This window comes from Ostrea edulis, chromosome 6, assembly GCF_947568905.1.
Source record: "Ostrea edulis chromosome 6, xbOstEdul1.1, whole genome shotgun sequence".
Lineage (NCBI taxonomy): Eukaryota > Metazoa > Mollusca > Bivalvia > Ostreida > Ostreidae > Ostrea > Ostrea edulis.
The window spans coordinates 30,437,203-30,442,970 of NC_079169.1; the positions used below are offsets into that span (position 1 = coordinate 30,437,203).

The 5,768-nt window shown below is 34.6% G+C and overlaps 1 protein-coding gene across 1 annotated transcript in view; it reads left to right on the forward strand.

Annotated features, from left to right (window-relative positions):
- The first annotated feature begins 4,963 nt into the window (after window positions 1-4,963).
- LOC125646621 (uncharacterized) overlaps window positions 4,964-5,768 on the forward strand; it is a 26,959-nt gene continuing 26,154 nt past the window's right edge. The window contains exons 1-2 of the mRNA XM_056142380.1: window positions 4,964-5,337; window positions 5,693-5,768. The exon at window positions 5,693-5,768 is cut by the window's right edge and continues 15 nt beyond it. The gene's annotated coding sequence lies outside the window, so the exon portion shown is untranslated. The remainder of the gene's footprint in view (window positions 5,338-5,692) is intronic.

The window sequence follows — 5,768 nt, forward strand, 5'->3', positions numbered from 1 at the left end:
AACTTAACTAACTTTTGTGCAACTGGTTAGTGAAGTACTGAAGAATTGGTATATTTCATTGTTGGAGAAAGATGTAAAAATATATATATATTCTCGTGTTGCCAGAAATAAATGTCTTGTAAAATAAATGTACGAGGATTGTCCCCAAAATTCCATGAACTGGGCTTATAACTTTTAAAGTATCGATTTAATATCATAAAAACTGCTATATATTACCATATATACCATTATTGAACAATACACAACATTTCAATGTTGTACTTCATTTAGCTTTTTTGAGAACATTGATTATTTTACAATAAGTTTGTGCTCAGCGGAGCAACTTTTCCCGCGGATCGAAGCCGTCTGAGAAAATCCTTGGTTATGGATTTGCCAATCACAGGCTCTTTTAACCACCACGGGTCATGGATGATATTCCTTCCCAATCATGTCGCCAGTTCATTAAGCTCAAATTTACAAAGGAATAGATGCCAAAAACATAAGCAACAGTCTTCGTGATAAAAGAGCTCAGTCCTGTATTCCAACTCATTTCAAGTTCAAGTTTACACCCAGTATTTCCTACAAATATACTTCTACTATTGCATCCAAACTTTTAAACGATAAACAAACTTTGCAGTGCCTAGGTATAGACTATATTAGACTTAATCCACCAACGTGTTCTTGTTTTAACGATATAGTTGAAAATGAGGACCTCAAATCACTTATTCTAAAAGGTCCTAAATACAGAGAACCTCGATCTTTCAATTGGAGACAGAATTTCATCGCTATTATGAATTATGTCGAGAACTATGCCAGACAATGGGCTAAATATGAAAAAGAACTTCATACATTGTCAGAATGGATTAAAAGTATAAGAACAATATTAAAATCCCGCATTAGACATATTAAAACAAAATTACGTACCATCTATCCTTCTGTGTTTAGTAAACCAGAAGTGAAAAAAGAATTAGATACAATGTAAGTTACATGAGGAATATGTTTTGGTTCCAGCTGACAAAGCTTGTAACAACATTGTCTTTGTTTGTAGGACTCATTATAACAACTGCATTTTAAACGAACTTGACATTAATTCCCCTCTTGGTAATCGTATCTATACTCCAATTGCCCTTTTAAAACACGAAATCCTTCAAAACCATGCTTCAGTTTTAGACACATTTAATATCCCAGGACCAAAAGAGATTCGTATATATGTATGATTAACTGGATAATATAATTAAGAAAAAATATGTGTTGTTAATATCCAAATGTATATGTGCTGAAAAACTGTTTCTTCTTAATAGCGTTGGTAATATGATTCGTTCCACTCTTTAAATACAGTTACACGGAATTGTACTTTCTTTATACAAAATACCGATACCAATGAAAAAGAACTTCAACTGACCCTGTAAGGCATTTTAAAAATGACTACATATCTTTGTGTTAACAAAGGAGGCAATGATTTTCTGGACGAGAAACTTCTCAAATTGTCAATTTTGTGAGCGGAGGAACTCATTAACGGCCATAGCTTCTCCTCCCCAACAGAATGGACTATTCAACACATTTCTCTGTTGCATAATGTATATATATACTGGCTATTTGTCTAGTTGGAAGAACATTTGTAAATATTTGTATATGCACATTCAATATTAAGAAACTTTGACCTTGTGAAGGACGTCAGCCCCGGTCCCAGTGGAATGTTTAGTTAGAGAATTTCTGCAGTTTATGTACAAGATATCTACAAAACCTTCAGGTGTGAGGAAGGGTTTCAGAGAAATATAAATAATTTAAATAAAGATTACATCGACTCATAAGCACGATCAAATTTCAGGCGACATCCATTCATGTCAAGTTTTGAAAACTTTAAATAGACTGGAAATTTTCCTGCTCAAAGGCTGTAAGCGCTGAGCTTAGGCCTAAATTTTGCAGCTCTTGACCGGCAATGAGTGAACAATTCTCGAGAGGGACGTTAAATAATGCGCAATCAATGAATCTAAATGAAAATTTAATTGTTTTAGTTTAGACTACTACCTCGGCATTTTCAAATTATTGAACTGAAATCCTCAGTAATTATAAATATAATTTTTATGTCCTGACCACAATTGTACTGTTACGTGTTTCTTTATATATTGTAGGTCAATGGCATTCAGACACAAGCCCATCAGTATGTACAGTGTATGATGAAGATTCTTTAAATGGAGGATATAGGACCAAATTTTCAACCAGAATCAGATAGCAACGAGCAGAGACACAAAATCAGAAAGCGAGGAGCAGAGACACAGAATCAAAATATGCTCAGTCCATGTTGTCTCATCATGCGATTACTGGAGTCTACTTCAAACATGAAGAAATTTGTTGAGTGTGTAATTTAGTGAACCAAAGCCAAATCAATTCATAATTCTTTTTAAATTTTCAATGCAACAGTTAAAATTGTCTGCGGACATCCTTTTTCACAACCCAAAACAATATGAATCTAAATCCATGCACCCCTCAGTAATGTTTCATACTAGCTTCATCACATCATAAAGACAGTATCTGCAATTTCTTGCTTTTCAATGAATTCGTTAACAAAATTGCACTGATACCGTAAAATCATATTATAGATTTAAATGTATAGGTTAATTACTGACAAGCATGCGTATGCTCAGGTAGCAGGGAACAGTTTCGCACTATAGACCCGGTCAACTTTTCAAAAAATGGAAATACCCCATATTTGAAGTGATATTACATGTGTAAAAATGTATACAATGATTTTAGGATGCATGTCAAATGTAGCTGAGTGCTTAATAAATTTTTTTATATACGACATGTAGGTGTCACCATGATTCCTAGCATATAGATGGGTGCAAATACGAAACTAAGACACGTGGTCAGTTGCTGAAGAAATTCCGGTGAAAACATGCAGGGTCCAGCAAAAGTCTGTAGATGTGAGGGAAAGTGGATGGTCCCATATGAAAGGTAGATTTTTGAGAAGGGCAGATAGGGTTCTTGATTGTGCATAGTGTCTAAATCCCCATGTTTGGTACTGTGATGATGTGGGGGTGGTGCGGATTAGCCCAAACGAGAGAAAATCACAGCAAAAACGGGGAACCTGCTCAGAGCATGTTGTTTTTGCACCAGCACCAGTATGTATAGATTACATGTAATTTAGGGTCATACTTTATTAACTACACTAATATGAAATACAAGTATTGACATAAAAGGGAAATATGGTTTTTCATTAGTTTGTCATAATCTGACTTTAATGTATACCCCCTATCCACATGTTTCAGAACCAAAGAAATTGTCCCCTGCCCCCTCAGTCAATTGATCTTTAACTCGTTGGGACGAGTGTTCGGAGAGCTATTGTGATGACATTGTGATGTGTAAGACTTTTGACCTACCGAGCTTTGATTTTCAAAACATTTAACACTGGCTATATTTTTTTTAAATCAAGATGGATAGGGATAAATTTTATTACTTCTCCTATAGATATCTCGTGACAAGTCTTTCATATGGTACAAAGACACTTTACCTAGTGACCTTGAACTTTTACCTACATTTCAAATACTTTCATATTGGCTCTATCTTTTAAACTAAAGGAGATAGTTCTATGATATTTCACATATAGCTGAGTCATGACAAGGGATTTCCTTTGGTAAGTTGTTTTCTGACAACTCTAGTTATTGGTTAATGCATAAACTTTATAGATATCTTAAAAATGAAGGGAATTGTGGAATTCATACTGTTGGTGGTATATACATGTTAAATGATTTGATTGGACTTATTTGTACTTCAAATACTGCTTCAAAGATGGGGGGCGTGTGGAGAACATCTGTAATGTTCACCCCTACAATTAGCACTTGTTAAATGTGTGTTGATTGGGATTCACGGAGGTAATCCTTAAAGTTCATGAACCTCTCCTCTTTGAGTCAATTTTCGTCAATGTACATTTACCTTGTAGGTTACAAGCATACCAACACACTGTTGTCCATGATGGTTATGAGCCTGCTGTGAACACGTTTTACAAAAAATCAAACAAAAAACAAAAACTAGTAGAAATATCAAAGTTTGACGGAAAGCAGCACAGTCACAAAGAGGTCTTCACCAATAAAAATGAATCAATCGCTCATGTCCCAGAGGAGATTGGACAGTCTTTAGTTAAGGTCACTTATTGCCATCTCTGTCCCAGGATCTTATCAACAATGAAATACACAACCGATTATGTAAGCTTAACATACAAACATCCCTCTGTTCACAGATTCAAATGTGTTCACCTTGTTCCATGATTTAAATGTAGAGAGAATGTGTAGCTGGTCAATTTTCTATATGGGATTACCAATGGTTCAGACAATATATTCTACATATGGTCTGTTGTACATTGTTCAACATTTCGGGCCTGTGAGCAGGGGGGGGGGGGGTATCTATCGTGTAACACCTGCTAAAATATCAAATAATCGAGGATCTATTCTAATTCGGATCCTGATTTAATAAATGTTGGCAATGACATTGTAGCATACATTTTGCTCAACATAAAGCAAGACTTAAAACATATGACCAAATTTTGAATCAATGGATAAGTTCTTCTATTACCCTTTCAAGTATATCACTTATTCATTTTGCTATTTTTCTTAATCCATGACATTGACGACTTTTAAGTTGTTGTCATTCGTTTACAGAATGTTGTTATGGCATATTGAAGAAGGGAATTCAGTTCAATCCATCTCGAAGTTTTGCTGGAACTAAAAAAGCGGTGAGTCTAGGCAAAGAAGTTAATGACCTTGGATGCATCCTGTTTCAGCTGAATGTAACTACAATATACTATTATACATCTTATTCTTCATAGGCACCTGGTCCCACCTCTGGTATGTCCTTGGGTCCGTGTTTTCCCTACTCCTAATTTTGTATCTCCTGGTTTATGAGATCGCTCACTCATTGTTCGTTATTTTGACTTTTTGGGGTAAAAAATCCAATTAAAGTCCACGTGATGGACGGGTGTAGAGGGGATCAATGCAGAATGAGGTACGGCATTACTACACAGACGGCTGAGCAACATAGCTTGTCACAAAAACAATTAATATTTGTACACATCAAAGAGCATTATGTGTATCTATTGAATCAATTCTAGATTATATTAAAATAGCATTACTATCAGAGATATAGATCAAATTCCTTTAATTGAATACATGTAAAGATTTACCATAAATTCATTTTGTGAATATTTTGCGTTCTTTTTTTTTTTTTTTTTTTTTAATTTTAGAGTTGTTCGGTCCAATGTTCTAATTTTTCACCATTATAGAGAAATTAACATTGTAATCTATTTTCAGGGATTTTTGTATGGCATACTTAAAGAGGGAAAATTCAGTTCAGCCCATCTGAAAGGTAACAACATTTTAAAGTTTTCAATGCAGACGATATCAATAATTATACAGTGTGTAGCTCTAGAAGGCAATGTTAGCGAACATGTTTGAAGTTTGCGGTATGTTTTGATTTACATACGGTTATGATATGTTTGACATGTTTTACCACCATATATTTATCACGCGTTTGAAGTTATGATACGTTAAACTTATGTTTCAAACATATGGTAGTCCTATGTTCAAAACAAGTTTAACACATGGTGATAAAATTAGGTGTTAAAACATATGATTGACATATGATAATCCAAACATACGTTAATGTTGCTATTTGACCTGTGTAGACTGATATCTGCTCAATACCTCGATGTTTACTTTAGAAACGACAAGACATTGAACAGGCGTTTGCATTAAATGAAGCACTTCGATATTTTTGGCTGGATTTATAATGGCAGT